Source organism: Sarcophilus harrisii, chromosome 4 (genome assembly GCF_902635505.1).
Source record: "Sarcophilus harrisii chromosome 4, mSarHar1.11, whole genome shotgun sequence".
Classification (NCBI taxonomy): domain Eukaryota; kingdom Metazoa; phylum Chordata; class Mammalia; order Dasyuromorphia; family Dasyuridae; genus Sarcophilus; species Sarcophilus harrisii.
This window is the reverse complement of record NC_045429.1, coordinates 311,681,651-311,699,257: the sequence shown is the minus strand read 5'-3', so window position 1 is coordinate 311,699,257 and position 17,607 is coordinate 311,681,651. Positions and strand designations below refer to the sequence as shown.

At 35.8% G+C, this 17,607-nt stretch overlaps 1 protein-coding gene across 1 annotated transcript in view; it reads left to right on the top strand.

Moving 5' to 3' along the window:
• Window positions 1-15,274: 15,274 nt before the first annotated feature.
• WIPI1 (WD repeat domain, phosphoinositide interacting 1) overlaps window positions 15,275-17,607 on the top strand; it is a 71,206-nt gene continuing 68,873 nt past the window's right edge. The window contains exon 1 of the mRNA XM_031965695.1: window positions 15,275-15,322. The gene's annotated coding sequence lies outside the window, so the exon portion shown is untranslated. The remainder of the gene's footprint in view (window positions 15,323-17,607) is intronic.

The following is a 17,607-nucleotide window of genomic DNA, read 5'->3' as shown; positions in this document are numbered from 1 at the left end:
CTATCTCAGAAACAAAAGAATACTAGTACATAACAAACTCTTTACCCATTAAGTACTTAAATGTAAGAAATAAAGGGGAGGATAGGAGGAAAATGTTTGTCTAAGAGAATAGAACACCTGCAGCTTTTAGCTTATTGCAAAATCTCAAGTTACAATTAGGGCATTGGTGAAGGCCAGATTCTTATGACAGGTTTATCCTATTCATGGCATATAGTAGGTACTTTCTAATTGTGTACTGAGTGACTTAAAAAAATGTAGAAAATCATTCACCTTTTCCACCAGGAAGAAGATAAAAGTTGAGTCATCATATCCAATTTAAGAAGGATGCTGAACAGAGAGCTACCAGGCTAAAATTAAGTCTTTTCTTTGAGTTCTCTATGTCTAGGATTGACTCATACACCTTTGTCTCTGACAACTCTCAGACTCAGGATAAGAAATCAAGCCCTTCTTGGACCAATTTTCTTGACATACAAATAGATCTGAACCACGATATATGATAGGTGAAGTAGTTAAAATCATTTTTTCCCATATAGTTTGCTTATATTCTCATCTGGCAAAAATAATAGGTATTTAAACTGGTAAATAGTCACTCATCAAACTGCCCTCACATAAATATAAAATGCTGGTATGTACAGTATTTTCCTTTGTGATTAAGCAGTAACTGATGCTACTTGATTAGCTCTGGTGGCCCTGATAATTAATGTTTATTCAAAAATATCTATTTTCTTCTTTTCTTAAAAAATTTCAACCTGATGAGGACAATACAGCCTCGTCTGGACGAAGTTGTATTGTCCTCATCAAACCTACTCCACCAAATATAAGGATGAAATTAATAACTTTAGGCTAATAAATTTTCTCCCTTTAAACTTTCCCTGAAGATTTCTTATTATCAGCAAATGTAAAATGCTAGATCTTTAGTAGATTTCCCCAAGAATAATTCATCTTTGTATTCTTTTGTTCTTAGGAATATAAACAAAAATAATTTGTTTCTTCTAAGCTTTGGGATTAAAAAAAAAAGTTGGGATTCCAGACTGGTGTTATAAGAATTTGCAGGCTTGGACCCATCTCCAAGTCAAGGGGCAAAATTTTTTATAATTGTAACATCAATTGAAACAGGCTAAGTTCTAAAAGAATTTAGCAAAGAACCAGGAACAAGAAGATAAATATGCAGGATAAAAAAAGATTAGGTCTTCCTGTCACTCATATGTTAATTTTATGACTTAGAGGTACAGCTGAGGAGTGGTCTTAGTATTGAATTCTATGGCTTAGAGGAGTTGCACGTCAATACTGAATTTCATTGCTTAGACTGTCTCCGAAACTTTGTGACTAACAGATTGTCATCTGACAGCCAGCATTGTTTGCTGGAACTACAGCACTCTCAAAATCAGGTGGTCTTAGGGTTATTTCTATATTTTCCGTAGGAGTTATACCACATCATAAATCAAGAATGAGATGTATATAATTTGAAGTGGAATTAATGTAATATAGTCTCTAAGGAAGACAGCAATAATTTTGAGGTTCCTTGACCTTAGGGTGCTTCTGTTCTAACAATCTGTCAGTAATTCTAAATCCTTTGGCTTTGGAATCTGTGATCCTGAGGCCCTCTGATCTAAGAATGCTATTGTTCTTTCAATGATTATAAAAGTCTTCTGGCATAGGAATATAATAATATTTCTTCCCTTAGACTTTAGGGAAAATATATTAGTGATCTTGAGATTATTGTTCTAACAATCTGTTGGTCAATAATTTCAAGTCTTCTGGCCTTAGAATAGCCCTACAAACATTACTGTGGGTTTGTCAGTGATAACCAAATTCTTGAAATCACTCCTTGGTTCTATCCCTAGGCCATAAAATTAGCATATCAATGACATGGATAAGAGTTCTCTTTTCTCCAGTTTCCTTGCTAAAAATCTTTGGACTTTAGCTCACTTCAATTGGTGCTACAATTACAATAAACTTTGCTCCTTGACTTGGATATGGGTTCAAGTCTGCAGATTCTTTTGAGATACCACATGACACCAGTCTTTGACCCCAACCTTTTGGGGTCCCTTCTCAACCTCTACAGAATGACAGTTATTTAAGCAAATATCTCTAGTCAGGGAAATTCAATTTAATTTTTCTTTAAAAATAGTATTCTTATTGATTGATGAAATTTAACTACATATTCTTTATTGTTTAGATTTAATTTTAAAAGTTCCAGATTATATATTTTAGAAGAATGATCTTTTTACTTGATTTTTAGCCATATCAGAAAACTTTGATACTATAGCTAATTGATTTTTTAAGCTTCCACTAAAACTTACTCTGATTTCTTTTTGTGACACAAAGGCAACAATTTATTATTAAAAACTTTGCCAGTGGAAAGTAACATAAAACAAAGTCTGGTAAGCTGGAAGTATTTCAGCTATAGGCCCAAGAATACTGTTTGTCTGTTGTCTAATGTAACAATAGAACACTTCAGGTCCAGGAAACATCCACTATCTCTCCCACTAAGGGTCTATACCTCTGACCTCACATTGTTGTGCCACAATTCGTTTTATTGTCCTGACTCAGTTTCCCTAATTGTTCTACCTCAGTTTCCCTAGTTTCAACTCCTCTTTCTGGTCATTAGAACTGAGATAATTAGGACTGTGGAGATCTGATATTCCAGAAGATAAGACTCCAGATGTCCTATCTCAGATACCTAATTGCCATTGTTTATATCTCTAACTTTCAGACTTCCGGCTCTAGTTGGACATCTCCTCCAACTTCCAGTTAGTAAGAATTTGTGGTCCTACCCCCCTCAACCTGTTAGAACTGGCTTGATGGTCTATGCCTGGAGATTCCCACTCACCAGAGTTTGGACTCCACCCCCTGCCTTTGTTTAGCTACCTAAGCTTGGAGCCAAAGGTATATTTTCATAGTAAACAGACATTCACTGCTAAATGCTTTGGACATCAGCCCTGGGGGCAACATGCCCCCAGCACAATCTCTCCCTTTCAGAAATCCAAATAAAATACTAAAAACTCTCTAATCTCTATTTTACCTCAGTTTCTCCAGCATTACAACATATGCTCTTAGTTCTTTAAGACTCTAAGGGACTCAGAAAGATCAAACTCTTTCTCTGGCTCTCTGGCTGTTTATTTTCACACTCTAAAGTTCCAGGGAAAATCACTTAAAGTTTAGATTTGGTACATATGTAGGATCTCCCGCAACAGGGGTAGAAAGGTATTAGGTGTACAATGTCAATCAAGTATAGCACAGCTATTTATTTTTTTCTTCATAAAAAAAAATACTTAAAATACAAAAAAACTTATAAATGTGCATTGACAAAAATTTGTAAATGAAACATGAACCTGTTCCCATTCATTATATTCTACCAGGAGGTTGATACTTAAAGCATTAACATGTAAAATATTAAGATGTTGAGGAATGGTCATTACACCTTTATCTTTACCTGCACTGTCTGAACAACTCATTTTAAAGTCTACTTAGTGGGTGATTTTTTCCTGGCTTAGTTTGCAATCCTCTTCGCAAAAGTCTCCTTCCCCTGTTGTTATCACTAGGACCAAGGGAATTCTGTGGCATACCAAAAGACAAGTTCTAAGATAGGATATATGGCCTATCAGAAGTAGCATCCTTCAGATCAAGAGGGCTTTACCATTTATACCTATTACACTAAGAACCAGCCTAGCTATGTTTTCACCAGAAGACTGGCTGCGAGGTGTTTAATATATTTCTTACCCACAGCAATTTATCAATTGAAGTGTAATGCCTCAGTTTCCCTGAATTATTATGCCCTGAGTGGAATTGTTGTGGCCACCCCCCTTCCTTGCCCCAGTGGGACTTCTCAGTCCCACTGAGAATTGGGTCCTTAAAGCTCTGGCCATCTCACATTCCAAACAGTCATAAATCTCCAGATGGCTTAGCTCAAATGCCTGGGTATCTCCTGTCTCAGACTTCTGTCTCCTGCTTGACCTCCTTATCTTGACCCTCAATCTGTCAGGACTAAGTTATGATCCTTTCCTGGAATTTCCACTCACCCAGTATTCTCCCCCCTTCTCTCCCCCCCCCCCCAGCCTTTGTTTCCCTGATAGCTGGAGCCTTATAAAAGTCTCTGGAATTTACTTGCTGGGTGCTGGATGCTTTGCGACAAGAGTCCCATTCAGTTGCTTAGAGATGGAACATCTTTTGGACATGGGTCCTATTTGATTGTTAGTCCAAATTCTCCACTATTAAAATATTAAAAACCTAATTTCTGTCTTGCCTCATTTCTCTAGCATTACAGAAGAAACTTAAGATTTTTAGTCAAAGGAAGGGAAGATTCAGGAATATATGATGTCTATTATCAAATACATGAGACATTTTCAAGTGGAAGACAGATTAGGATTGCTTGATTTGGTCACATTACACAGACCCAGTAGCAATGAATACCACAGAAGCAAATATAGGCTTGATACCAAGAAAAATTACAACGAAGTACAATGTACTATCACAAGAGATACTGGATTCACTTTTATAAGGAGATTTTCTAGGAAAGACTAGATGCTATTTAGTGTACCTAGAAAACTCTATTTCAAAACCTGCCTCAAATATTTAACTAGTTGTTTATTCTTATTAATTGATGAAATTTAGCCATATATTTTATAGCTTAAATTTAATTTTAGAAGTTCCAGATTATACATTTTAGAAGAGTAACTTTGATACTTTAGCCAATAGATTTTTCAACCTTCCACTAAAACTAACTCTGATTTCTTTTTGTGATACAAAGAAAACAATTTATTATTTAAAACTATGCCAATGGAGAGTAAGATAAAACAAAGTCTAGGCAGGGCATGTTTGAGCCTCAATATCTTAACTTGGAAAATGGGGACAATAGTAATTCACAAGGTTGTTATAAGGATTAAATGAAATAATGCATGAAAAGTATTTTGTAAACCTGCAATATAAAGATGAAGTATTTTTGAATGGGGGATGGAGGTATGTGACTACTTAGATCCTTGTTTACCCTGAAATTCTTTGATTTTGAGATTTCCTCAAGGTGGTCATTTTCCAAACTACTTTCCAACAATTGGATAAAACATTTCACTCACTAGGTGGCACCATTTACAAACTTTGCTGGTAGACAAATCCTCTGAAAAAATCTATTGACGGTGCACTCAGTTCCTCAGAATATTAAAAAGTTCCTTCAATTAATGAATCATTATGGCGAAAACAACAAATATAATTTATAAGACCCTATTCATACTGACACCAAATTATTTATCTACCATCTAAGAGATTGGAAATTCTACAGTGGAGTAAATGAGCCATCTTCAATGTCTATAAACAAATCCTTGTTTAGCTCCCTCACATTTTTCCCCTTTGCGTTTATCTTCCAAAGGTGGTCAACACTTTAACATAGGTTCACGGTTTTTCCTTGTGTTCCTCCTTTCTCTGTCTTCATACTTCCATCTCTGATAAAATGAAATGGAATACATAATGAAATGGACTAAATATGCAAAAATATTTGTAGCAGTCCCTTTTGTAGTGGCAAGACACTGGAAACTGAGCCCATCAATTGGGGAATGGCTAAATAAGTTATGGCATATGAATGTTTATTGTTCTTTAAGAAATGATAAGCAGGCTAATTTCAGAAAGGCCTGAAAAAACTTACCTGAATTAATGTTGAGTGAAGTGAGAAGAATCAAGAGAACATTGTACAAAGTAACAAGAATATGTGATGAACAACATGTGATGATGGACTTGGCTCTTTTCAACAACGAGGTGATTCAAGGAAATTTCAATAGACTCGTGATAGAAAGAGCCATGTACATCCAACAGAGAATTATGAGGTACTTCCAGAAAGAGAATTAAGAAGACTGAATATGGCTCAAAGCATTATATTTTCACCTAGTTGTTGTTATTTGTTTTTTCCTTTTTTGTGTCTTTTCCCTTTTGGTCTGGTTTTTTGCTTCTTTATTTTTTGCACAACATGACATGATCTGGCTTTTTTGTTTATTTTTTGCACAGCATGACAAATACAGAAATATGTTTAGAATAATTGCATATGTTAAATCTATATCAGATTGCTTGCTGTCTTGGGAAGGGAGAAAAATTTGGAGTACAAGGTTTTGCAAAGGTGATTGTTGAAAACTATCTTTGGAAAAATAAAATATAATTTGAAAAAAAAGAATGAAATGGAGTGGAACTGAGTTCAAATCCTGTTTCTAACTTCTTAGAAGTTATGTGACCTTGCATCTCAGTTTCTTTATCTCAAAAATTGGATTAATAATACTGTAGCAATTATTTCAAAAACTATTTGTTCTGAGGCTCAAATGAGATAATATATGAAAAGACATTAAAAAGAAAAACCCTTATGGCTCTAAGAAATGTTATCTACTTGTACTTCTCCTACTGCTGAAACTCAAGATTATCCTTCTTTATCAGGGACACACCACAAAAGAGCTGGTACAAGAGACAAGGAAGGCCTGATAGATAACACCTGATATAAGATAACAATTTCTTAAATGGCCTGCCAAACCTATTGCAACATCAGATCCTCTACAAAAGTAAACATCCTGATTTCTGTTTGCCAGATTAGTCTTTACTATGGGTTGACTCCTCAACTATAGCTATAAAACTAGTGACCTAGTTGTGCTGGTAATTGCACACCTAAGAAACTAAAATATCATGCAAAAAAATTGTAAAATGTCTATTATGTACTCGGTCCTATTCTAGGCAGATGACAAAGGGAGTTTTAAGTAAAGTAACATGCACAATGCATGTACATAATGAGCCTAAAGAATATTTTATGAATAAAAGAATGATTGAAAAATGTAAACAATACAAAATGCTCATTATGTGTTTTATCTGCTGATTTTTTTTAAAAGCATGTGATTCAGTAGAGAAAAACTCTGATATCCCCCATATATACAACAAAATTATCCAAAATTCCTTGAAAAATGTAACAGTGGGGATATCTTCATGCAATGATCCTATGATTTATTTAAGGAAAGATATAAAATAAAGAGCCCTGTATGCTTGCCAAAGGTGTTCACCACTGTCATTGAAGAAAATCAGTACAAATTCTAACTTAGAAGGAGTTTCTAAAGATAGAGATCCTCCAGATTCTCCCGTTGGCAAATCATATATTGAACACAAGATGGGTGAAAATTAATGAGTTAAAATGTGCACCAATGGAGGGAACAGTTAAACAAGATCATAGATTGTCGTAGTTCAGAATATATGAAGAACTGAACAGGAGAACCTTATCACTATCAAAAGTCTATACAATGAAGAACTGTTTGAAGAAAAAGAATTCCTTACTAGAAAAAGAGAACAAGGCAAGACAGTATATAATAAAGTATTCAGTTGTATGAGACAACTAATGAATGCTATAAAGTTAAAATAAAAGGGGAATCATTTTGGATTAGAGTAATAAGGGAAGGGTCTATGGAAGAGGAGACCTTTTTAGATGAACACTGAAAAGTAATGAATAGGATTTAAATGAAGACAAAAATCACAGAGACAAGACCAAATATATGAGAAATAAAAAAGATGAACCTGTACTAATATAGAAAGATAGAAACTGGGGCAGCTAGTTGTTGTAGTGGATAAAGCACCAGCCCTGAAGTCTCAGGAGAACCTGAGTTCAACTCTGACCTCAGACATTTAATGTTTCCTGACTGTGTGATCCTTGGCAAGTCACTTAAACCCAATTAGCTCAGCAAATAAATAAATATAGACCAACAGATAAACAGATAATAGGCATTCATTAAATGTTTATGTGATAGGCACACTGCTAAGTATAGGGGATATAACATGAGCAGACAAGACAATTCCTTTAAGTAATTTACAATCTAAGACAATGAATGGAAGGATTCTGCTGGAGAGTATCATAACATCAGAACTAAATAGGACCTTACAAGTCATCTAATACAAACTCCTTATTTTATTGAGGAAATAACTCAGTCCCAGAAAGGCAAAGGACACCCAAATTCACAAGTCTTGTTTCACACAAAGTTTGTTAGATAGAATATTGACAAAATTCAGAAATCATTTATTAAGTAACAACCATGTGCCGGGCACTATATTAAGCAGTGAAAATATAAAGAAAAAAAACTAACAAAATGTTCTGCTCTCAAGTAACTTACATTCTGCTGGGGAATTTATGCACAGTATGCACAGTTAAGGAAATACATAGAAATCTATAAAAAAGCAATTTCAGGGACAAGAGAACAATAACAAAGAAGAACAACAGGAAAGGCATCGTAAATAAGTCTTAAAAGTTACTATAGGTTCTAAAAGGCAAAGAATCAGTCTGGGAGACAGAATGTGAAACTGGGCACAGGGGCCCAGTTTGAATGGAAGGTGGAGTTCATGAGACAGAATAATGTGAAATTGGTCTGAAAAGACAGGCTGGAACCAAATTGTGACGGACTTCAAATGCCAACTGAAGTGTATATAATTAACCTAGAGGCAATAAAGAAATGGTGAAAATCTTGAGCAGGAGCATGCAATGGTCAGATCAGTGCTTTTTAAAGTATCTATTTGGCAGGTGTGTGAAATATGGCTTGACAGGCGGAGAGCCTGGAAGAAAGTAGACCAATAAAGAGGCTATTGCAATAGTCCAGGTAAAACAAAGGGCTATAAAACTATGCATCTATATTTTGATCCAGCAGTACCACTACTGCCAAAGAGATCATAAAAGAGGGAAAAGAATCCACATGTTCAAAAAGGAATTGGAAAATGAATAGATGCCTATAATTTGGGGAATGACTGAATAAGTTATGGTATATGAAAGTAATGGAATTGTTCTATAAAAATGACAAATTGGTTGATTTTAGAAAGGCCTGGAAATATTTAAATAAACTGATGCTAAATGAATCAAGCAGAACCAGGAAAGCATTGTACCTGTGTAACAGCAACAGCAGGATTGTGTGATGATTGACTATGACAAATTCAGTTCTCAGTAGTTCAGTGATCCAAGGCAATCCCTATAAACTTTGGATGGAAAAACTATTAACATCCAGAGGGAAAACTATGGAAACTGACTATAGATCAACATATTATTTTCACCATATTTTTTCTCTTGTGATTTTTCCCTTTTGTTCTGATTTTTCTCGCCCAACATGATACATATGAAAATGTGCAAAAAATGAATGTACATATATAACAGAAAATGTTTTTTTATATGTAACTAATAAAAACTTAAAAATTATATTAAAAAAGGAAAAATAATTCAGGCAAAAAGTCATGGAGATCTAAATTAGACTGATAGCCATATGAATGGAGAGAAGGGGATGTGAGTATATTTTAGAGGTAAAATCATTGGGCCATCACTGGTAGCCTTCATTTTATGTCTTGCTACTGGACTCCAAGGATTTTGGAGAAGAGAATGGGACTGATGACTTTGCATTCCTCTGCTTCACTTAAATCTAATACACTTACAAGTCATAAAATTTTTCTTCTGAATGTCATTCTTCTTCAAAACTGAAGGATGAAAAACAATGACAACAGATAAAAACAAGACTTGGCAAATGATTGGATATGGGGTATGAAGGAGTGAGGACTTGAGAATGTCTTGAGCCTGTAAAACCTGAAAGAATAACAAAGCCTTTGACTAATTAAGGAAATTTAAGAAGACAGGTAAATGTTAGGGAGATAGTTTTGTTTGGACATGTGTTACAGACATAAATGAGACATCCGGTTGGAAATACACATTAGGCAACAACATATATGGAGAGATAATTGAGCTCAGGAGAGATGAGAGATGAATATGCATTTTGGGAAGTCATTTGCATTGAAATTATACTTGAACCCATGGGGCCCACCTGACAAAATCATCAAGAGAAAGTTCACAAAACAATAGATAAGATCATTTAAAGCACCTTCTATGTGCCAGGAACTGTCCTAGGCACTGGAGATACAAATACAAAGAAAAAAATAATCCCTACGTATCAAAAGCTTACATTGTAATGGGGGAATCAACAAATACACACATATACACATCCAGAGACACACACATGTCACTAATATAAAGTAACCTTCTTTTGATTTGTACTACTAGGTACAACTTCTGTTTAGGTATAAATTCAGGTCTGACCACAAATACTGTCTCTAGCCTTTATTTATCTTTTCCCTATTTCAATCTTGGGATGCAGAGGGTATTGGCCTGGCATCTGGGATCAATTCCCAGGACTGTCTCTTTGTTCTTCTGACTCTTTAGCCCTAGAGACTGTCTTTCAAAGAGAGCTAGGGGTTAATCTATTGTGTTTATCCTAGAACTGCTCTGCCTTTGTACCTCAAAAATTTTACACAATAAACACAAGACATATAACACGCTAAACCAGTTTTATGTATGCATATAGAGAGAGCAAATAGCTGTCAGCTGATCATCACAAACATTGAAACACTTTCCCCTCCAGAGTCATCTGGGTCCAGTGGCCAGATATAGATCAGGATAACTAGAGATGGCCCTGGAAGCAATGAAAGATTTTGGTCTTTTTAAGCTAAAGTCTTCAACAGGCCTCAGTTTGACTGAAATTACACCCATTGAGTGATTAAGGCATTAATTAGCAATTGAGGCATCTGCTTTTTAGTGGAACAGAAACCAGGGATTGGGGGAGGGAAAGAATAATGTCTATTAGGAGATGACTCATCCAAATAGATATACTTTGAGTTACCAGATAAACTCCAAAGGCAAAACTCTATGGTTATCAGTTATCATAGTTCCTCCAAGTTATCCAAAATCGAGGACTTCACTTCTCTCTTACCTTCTCATTTTTTGCATTCTCCTTCCCAGATTACTCCATGAATCAATCATCGTCACATACATACACAATCTCTGGGGCATTTTCCCTCAAAATATCCTTTGCTATGCATTCTGGACATAACAGTGATTAGCCTGGTTCCAAATGCCTAATGATCAGGCATGTTACATTTCACCTTGTCTTCAGGGTCTCTAGTACCATTGGGGGAATTTAAGAATATTTACCATCTCCTTTCATCCCCCATCAATAATGTTTTCCCAGTTGTAGGAGTGGTCCCCTGGAATGCAGTTTCATTCAACCACTTAGTAGCTGGATTATCTTTTACAAAGCAACATTAATATTTACATCAAAGAAATAGCAAGAGTAAAGACAAAAATATCACCTACCCTTACCCCACAACAGTAGGGAGCATAATTTTTCTCCTCAATATTCAATCTCTGGCCAGGGATAGAGAGTAGGTTCGCAGTTTAATTCAGTTCTTATATAGCACAATCCCAAATTCTAAATCCAAAACTCTACTTGGACTCTAGTCTCAAGCACTCTAGCTTCTTAGGGCTTCCCTTGAGATGGCTACATATCTAGCCTAGAATCCTGACACCTAAGTTACCATGGTTCAAACTCTCAGCTCCAAGGAGTATTCTATCCCTTGTACCTAGAACTGAAAAGGACAAATAAGGCAAACCAAAATACAAATGCAGGGCTGATTCTGGGGCCACTGGGCAAAAGGAGGACCAGGTCAGTTCATGATGTCCATCATGACGACTCATCCAAATGGATATGTTTTGAGTTACCAGATCAACTCAGCAGGCAAAGCTCTATGGTTATTAGTTAACATAGTCCCTCCTTATCCAGCCCTTGGGAACTCAGATAGCAAGCTGATGTGATTGAATAACAATCTTCACCTTTTCTGGTTACAGTAGGAGAATGTGTCTCAGTTTGACAGCTTAAAAAGATGCAATCTTTTCCAACTATACAACCAATGGAAAGAGGGCATTCCCATCCATGTTGTAGGAGAATGCAGAATGTCTTCTCCCAGAAGCAGGTTTCCTTTATGTTAAGTGGTCTGGACATTCTTCAAAGCTCCCATATAGGAATCTGAGCTTATGAAACAAAACCTACACATAAGTCGCCCAGTGAAATAAGTGTAATGATGACCACATGATGACATATAAAGAAAAGACTTTAGAACTCTAATTGGTACTGTAACTAATTACAACTTCAGAGGACTAATAATCCTTCCTCTCAGCAGAGAGGTGGTGAATTGTAAGTGCCGAGTGCTTTATATATATTTTTGACATGGCTAGTATGGTGAGGACTTGTCTTAATTGTGTTTATTTGGTACAAGAAAGGATTTTTATCTGAGAATGGGGATTTATTGGGAAATGACAGTAATATAAAAAGAAAAGCATTAATAAATCATTTAAAGAGAAAAGTAGAAGTAAATGGGATGAAGAAATAAAGGTAACAAGTACAGTTTTTTCTAGGAGTTTGGCTATGAAAGGGGGGAAACTAATTTGACAGGTGGTAATGTCAATGAAAATTACTAGAAATGGGAGCTAACTGGGTATATCTATAAACAGTGTAAAGGAATGTATAAAGAACACTGAACTTAAAATCATGAGACTTAATCTCAAAATCTGCCTCTGTCACTTATTACTTGTGTGACTTGGAATAAGTTATCTAACCTCCATGAAAATATATTTCCTCTTCTTTAAAATAGACCAGATTAATATTAAGTTCCCCTTAAATGAGAGGAAATTTTTCAAGATATAAACCCTTGGAGAAGCCTAATTAGAAGGGAGAAAATCAGTAACATAAGAAGGGAAAGGGAATAGATAGGATAAGGAAAAGAGCTGTCTCTTTCTCCTAGATGGGCAAATACGGAGAAAATGGAGGTGGATACTGAAGTTATATGACATAGAAAATTTGAGAGAAGAGGGAGTTTATGATAGATGGCATTAATTTTCTAAATATAATATGAGACAAGCTTCTCTGTTGAGAGGTGGGGTGATATCTGCCTTGAAGAAAGAAAATGTTTGTAATAGACTACTAAAGGAGTATGAAAAGGGGAAGTCAATCAGAGAAGGGTAAAGGGATCGCTGTGCAGCAAGGTTTATGCAATTGAGAGTATATGACATTATTTGTAATGGACTTTATCAGCAGTTATATGATTTCATGATGCATCTTTTGAGTATAAGAGAAAGAGAGGCTTGAGTTTAAGAAAAGAATGACTAATCACAGGACAAAGGGATAAGAGGTGTAGGGTATTATGTTGAACAGCTATCTATAGATTGAGAAAGAATATAAGTGAGATGATGGAAGCAAGGGTAATGGAAAGCAGGAAGTGGTAGAGTGGAGGTTTTAATATATTAGACTGAACAGGTCCCAAACTGAACTCATTATTCACCCCCCCCAAAAAAAAAAAAAAAAAACCTTTCCCTTCTTCTAAACATCTATTTCAATTGAAGGTACCAATATCCTTCCAGTGTCCCAGATTTTTAACATTGTATTATTATTCTTCACTCCTTTCTCTCTCTCCCTCAGCTCACATGCTAAATCTTGCTGGTAGTAGCTCTACATGTTTCACATCAGACTCCTTCCCTCCATTCATATAACTACCAAGCTTAGTTCAGGTCCTCATCAGCTCTCACCCATATCACTACAATGGGTCTCCTTGTTTCATCAGTCCCAACTGCAGACCAAAGTAATTTTCCTTAAGCACAGATTTGACTAGTTGAGGCCACCAATTCTAGTGACTTTCTATTTTGTCTAAGAAAAAATATAGGCTTTTATACTTAGCTTTTAAAGCCCTAAACAACCTGCCCCAAACCTATTTTTCCACCTTCATTGAGTATTAATCTTCCTCCTGTAAACTTCATCCCAACCAAGCTAATCTCTCTGTTCCTCACTTACAATACCCCATTTCTTCTCTTTGCTTTGACAGCCCCTATATTTGGAATGCACATTCCTTTTCTAATTCAATCTCAGAGTCCCTTCTTCCATTATGAAGCAGGAGAGAGAATTCCTTGATGGTGGTAGAGGTGGAAGAGAAGTAATACCTCTGTCTCCTCTCCCCCCCTCCCTCTTTCAATTGAGAATATTGTGAACTTCAAAAAGTTAGAGAATTTGACTTCTCATCAGCATCCCAGCAATGTCCCCACTGAAGCTAAGTGAAATGAGTTGAACCAGGAGATCATTATACATGACAACAAGATTATATGATGATCAATTCTGATGGACGTGATTCTTTCCAAGAATGAGATGATTAAAGCAAGTTCCAATGACCTTGTGATGAAGAGAGCCATCTATACCCAGAGAGAAGGCTGTGGGAACTGGGTGTGGACCACAGCATATCATTTTCACTCTTTTTATTGTTTGCTTGCATTTTGTTTTCTTTCTCATTTTTTCTTTTTGATTTGATTTTTCTTATGCATCAAGATAATTGCATAAATATGTATATACACATATTGGATTTAACATATATTTTAACATGTTTAACATATATTGGGTTACTTGCCATTTAGTGGAGAGGGCAGGGGGAAGGAGGAAAAAATTTGGAACATAAGGTTTTGCAAGGGTCAATGTTAAAAAAAATTATCCATGCATATGTTTTGAAAATAAAAATCTTTAATAAAAAAAAAGAGAATGGTGAAAAAAATAAATAAAATTCTGGATCATGAGGGTGGAATACTTGTGAATGATAATGAGACAAGAGTAAAGTCAGCCCTGTGTGTGGCAGGGGTAGACTGAAAATTCAGGTCAGCAAAGCTGAGGAAGTTAGTAAACAAAGAACAAAATGTCCTTTGATTACCTGAGTTTCCTAGCTAGGTTTGAATTTGGATGGGCAGATTGTGAAAGGCCTAGTATCTGACACTGTTAACTGAATAAGCAGCTCTGCCTCATGCTACTTTCTTATTGTATTTCTTCATTCTTTCCTCCAGCTTCTATAGAAATATGAGAGAAGGACTTAAACTGAACACAAAGGATGAAATTGTATAAGTGATTTAGAGGAGTTTGAATTACTGAAGTAAGAAAAAAGTTAAATTTGGAAAAGAAAAATTTGGTTAATTTTAGGAGAAACTGAGAAAGTTTTGAAGGCAAGCAAACGCAAATCTAACTGTGTCCAGATTCTACTTCAGGATTGGAAGAGGAACAATATAATTAAGGATCAAGGAGGATTATAACATTAAACATAAAGGAAGAAAATAGAAGGTAGTTTGTTAAGGACCATGCCTAGGTGAAGGGATAGGTCAATTCTTTGTGAGCTTCCACAGCTGTGAATCATAACACTTGAAAGAGCTGCAAAGCAGGTGTTCCTTGTGGATTGGGAATGAAATAACTGGGAGAAAGGTCAGAGAACAGCAACTGCCTCTCAGTCTCCTTGTATAATCATCATCATCATCATCATCACCATCATCATCATCATCATCATCATCATCATCATTATCATGATTATCTGCATCTGCATCTGCATCTGCATCCACATCCACTCACATAAAGAGATCCATTCTACAGGTCTGAGTTAGACCTCCAGCAACCACTGGCAGGCAGCGCCCATATCACAACAGTAGTTGTCAAGACAAGGAAAGGTAAGTTTAAAAAAAAAAAAAGCTAAGTGAAACAATTAGAGGGTAAAACAAGTTGAATAGGCAAGTAAGAATAATTGAAAAAAAGAGATAGGAAGTGGTTAAGTTCAGTATTGCATTGTAACAAAAGGTTTGAGAGACTTGGTTTCTGGACATGACATTAATATAAAAGGATGATCACTTGACCATCTCTCTTAGATCAAAGACAACGAGGAGAAGGTTTAGAGTTATATATTCTTTTGGAAGATGAGGAGTGATAAACTCTAGTTAATACAATAGGCAGTGGACTATATTAAAATGAGGGACTGCCTTGGACCATTTATTCAAAGAATGTATATAAGCCTGAGTAGAACATAATGGCTGCCCTACCACAATGGGGTCCTAGTCTAATCTTTTTTTTATCAACAATGCATTTCAAGAGACTCAGCTTTTAATATCAGGACTTTAGGGGAAAAACTGGTGGCTCTGGATCTTCCCACATTGTTTGCTATCAATAATTCTTTTTCTCAATACAAAAAATATAGCAAAAATCTGTTGTACTCCTCCACCAGAGAACCCATCATGAATGCAAGTAAACAAGCCAGGAGTCTGCTTGCCCTCTAACCAGAGACACTCCAGGGACATCAAAAAAGTACAATACTCTATTCCTAGGAAGCAAGAACTACAGGGATTTCAGGAACCTGAAACAGTCTGAACACTCTGACCACTAACACAGGGTTAGAACCCAGCACTTCTCTAATTAGTATTCCCATAGGCCATAAATCCTTGGCAGCCCAATCAGAGATATTCAAAATGGTCTATAGACTGCAGCCCTCTAACCACAAATGATTCAGGAGTGTCAGAAACTTGTCAATGTTCTGAACAGAGACACACCATGGAGAAATAGAAACCACTAGCAGGATCCAAATAAATCAACTTAAGGACTAAAAAAGGCTTAACTACCACATCTAAGTTTAGGAAGGAGTGAAGAATGACCCTGGCTCAAAGTCCCAAATTAAGAACTTAGGATGAAAATGCAAATAAATAGGTATCACGAATACACGTTAAAAAAAAAAAATAAGAAATACATTGTGAGTCAACAGAAAACCTAAATTTCCTATTATTGTCAAGGACAGCATTATCTTTCCAGTCACCCAGGCTTGTAACATAGGTGTCATCCTCAATTTCTCACTCTCTCACCATCTCTATCCAATTTGTTGCCACATCCTGTGTTTTTTTTCCCTTCACGACATCTCTTGAATATGTTCTTTTCTCTCCTCTGATAGTATTATCATTCAATTACAAGCCATCATCATTTCATGCATGCCTCGATTATTGCAATAATCTATTAATTGATCTTCTTGCCTTGAGTCCATCTTTAATTAAGCTGTCAAAGAGTTTTTTAAAGCACAGATCTGATCACATGTTTCTCTTCACACTCACACAAAATTCAATAAACTCCAGTAACTCCCTATCACCTGCTTGGCTTTAAAAGCCCTTGATAACATAGTCTCTCCTTATCTTTCCAGTCCCTTTATACCTTACTCTCCCTTAGAGAGTACTTGGAAACCCAAAGAATTAGTCTCCTTGCTGTTCCTGGCACAAGACAATTCATCTCCTAACTCTGGGCATTTTCACTGCCACTATACATGCCCAAAATTCTCTCCCTCCTTATCTATATCTCCTAGCCTCCATGGCTTCCTTCAGTTACTAGGTAAACTATCATTTTATACGTGTCTTGATTTCCCACTAATACTAGTGCCTCTCTCTTTTGAATTATCCAATTTTTAGAGATATCCAATTTTCCTTTATGTATCTTATTTGTAATAGATGCTTGCATATTGTCTCCCTGACTAGAGACTGAGTTCCTTGAGAGTAGGAATTGTTTATTTGGGGGCAGAGAGGGGATAGTTGTTGATTGGGGGTTTTGGTTCATTTTGGTTTAGGTTTTTTTTTTTTTTGTTGTTGTTGTTGTTGTTGGTTTGTTGGGCTTGATTTTTTTATTTTCTTTGAATGCTTAACACATTAACACATTGCCTAATACATAACAAGTGCTTAATAGATGTTTGATGGCTAACTAACTGAAAGAATAACTCCACAACAACCATAAGCAAAGATTCAGAGGGGGAAAATGGTTTGGCCATAATGACTCCAAGAGTACCTGGAAATAAATGAAACTAGAAATAAGAAATGAAATTATAAATGAAACAAAACAAAAGAAAAGAATTGGAATTCTTTCCATCCTTGCTAACTATTATCCAAATCTCTTCTGACCTTTGTAGCTAAAATCCTTAAAAAGACCATCTAGA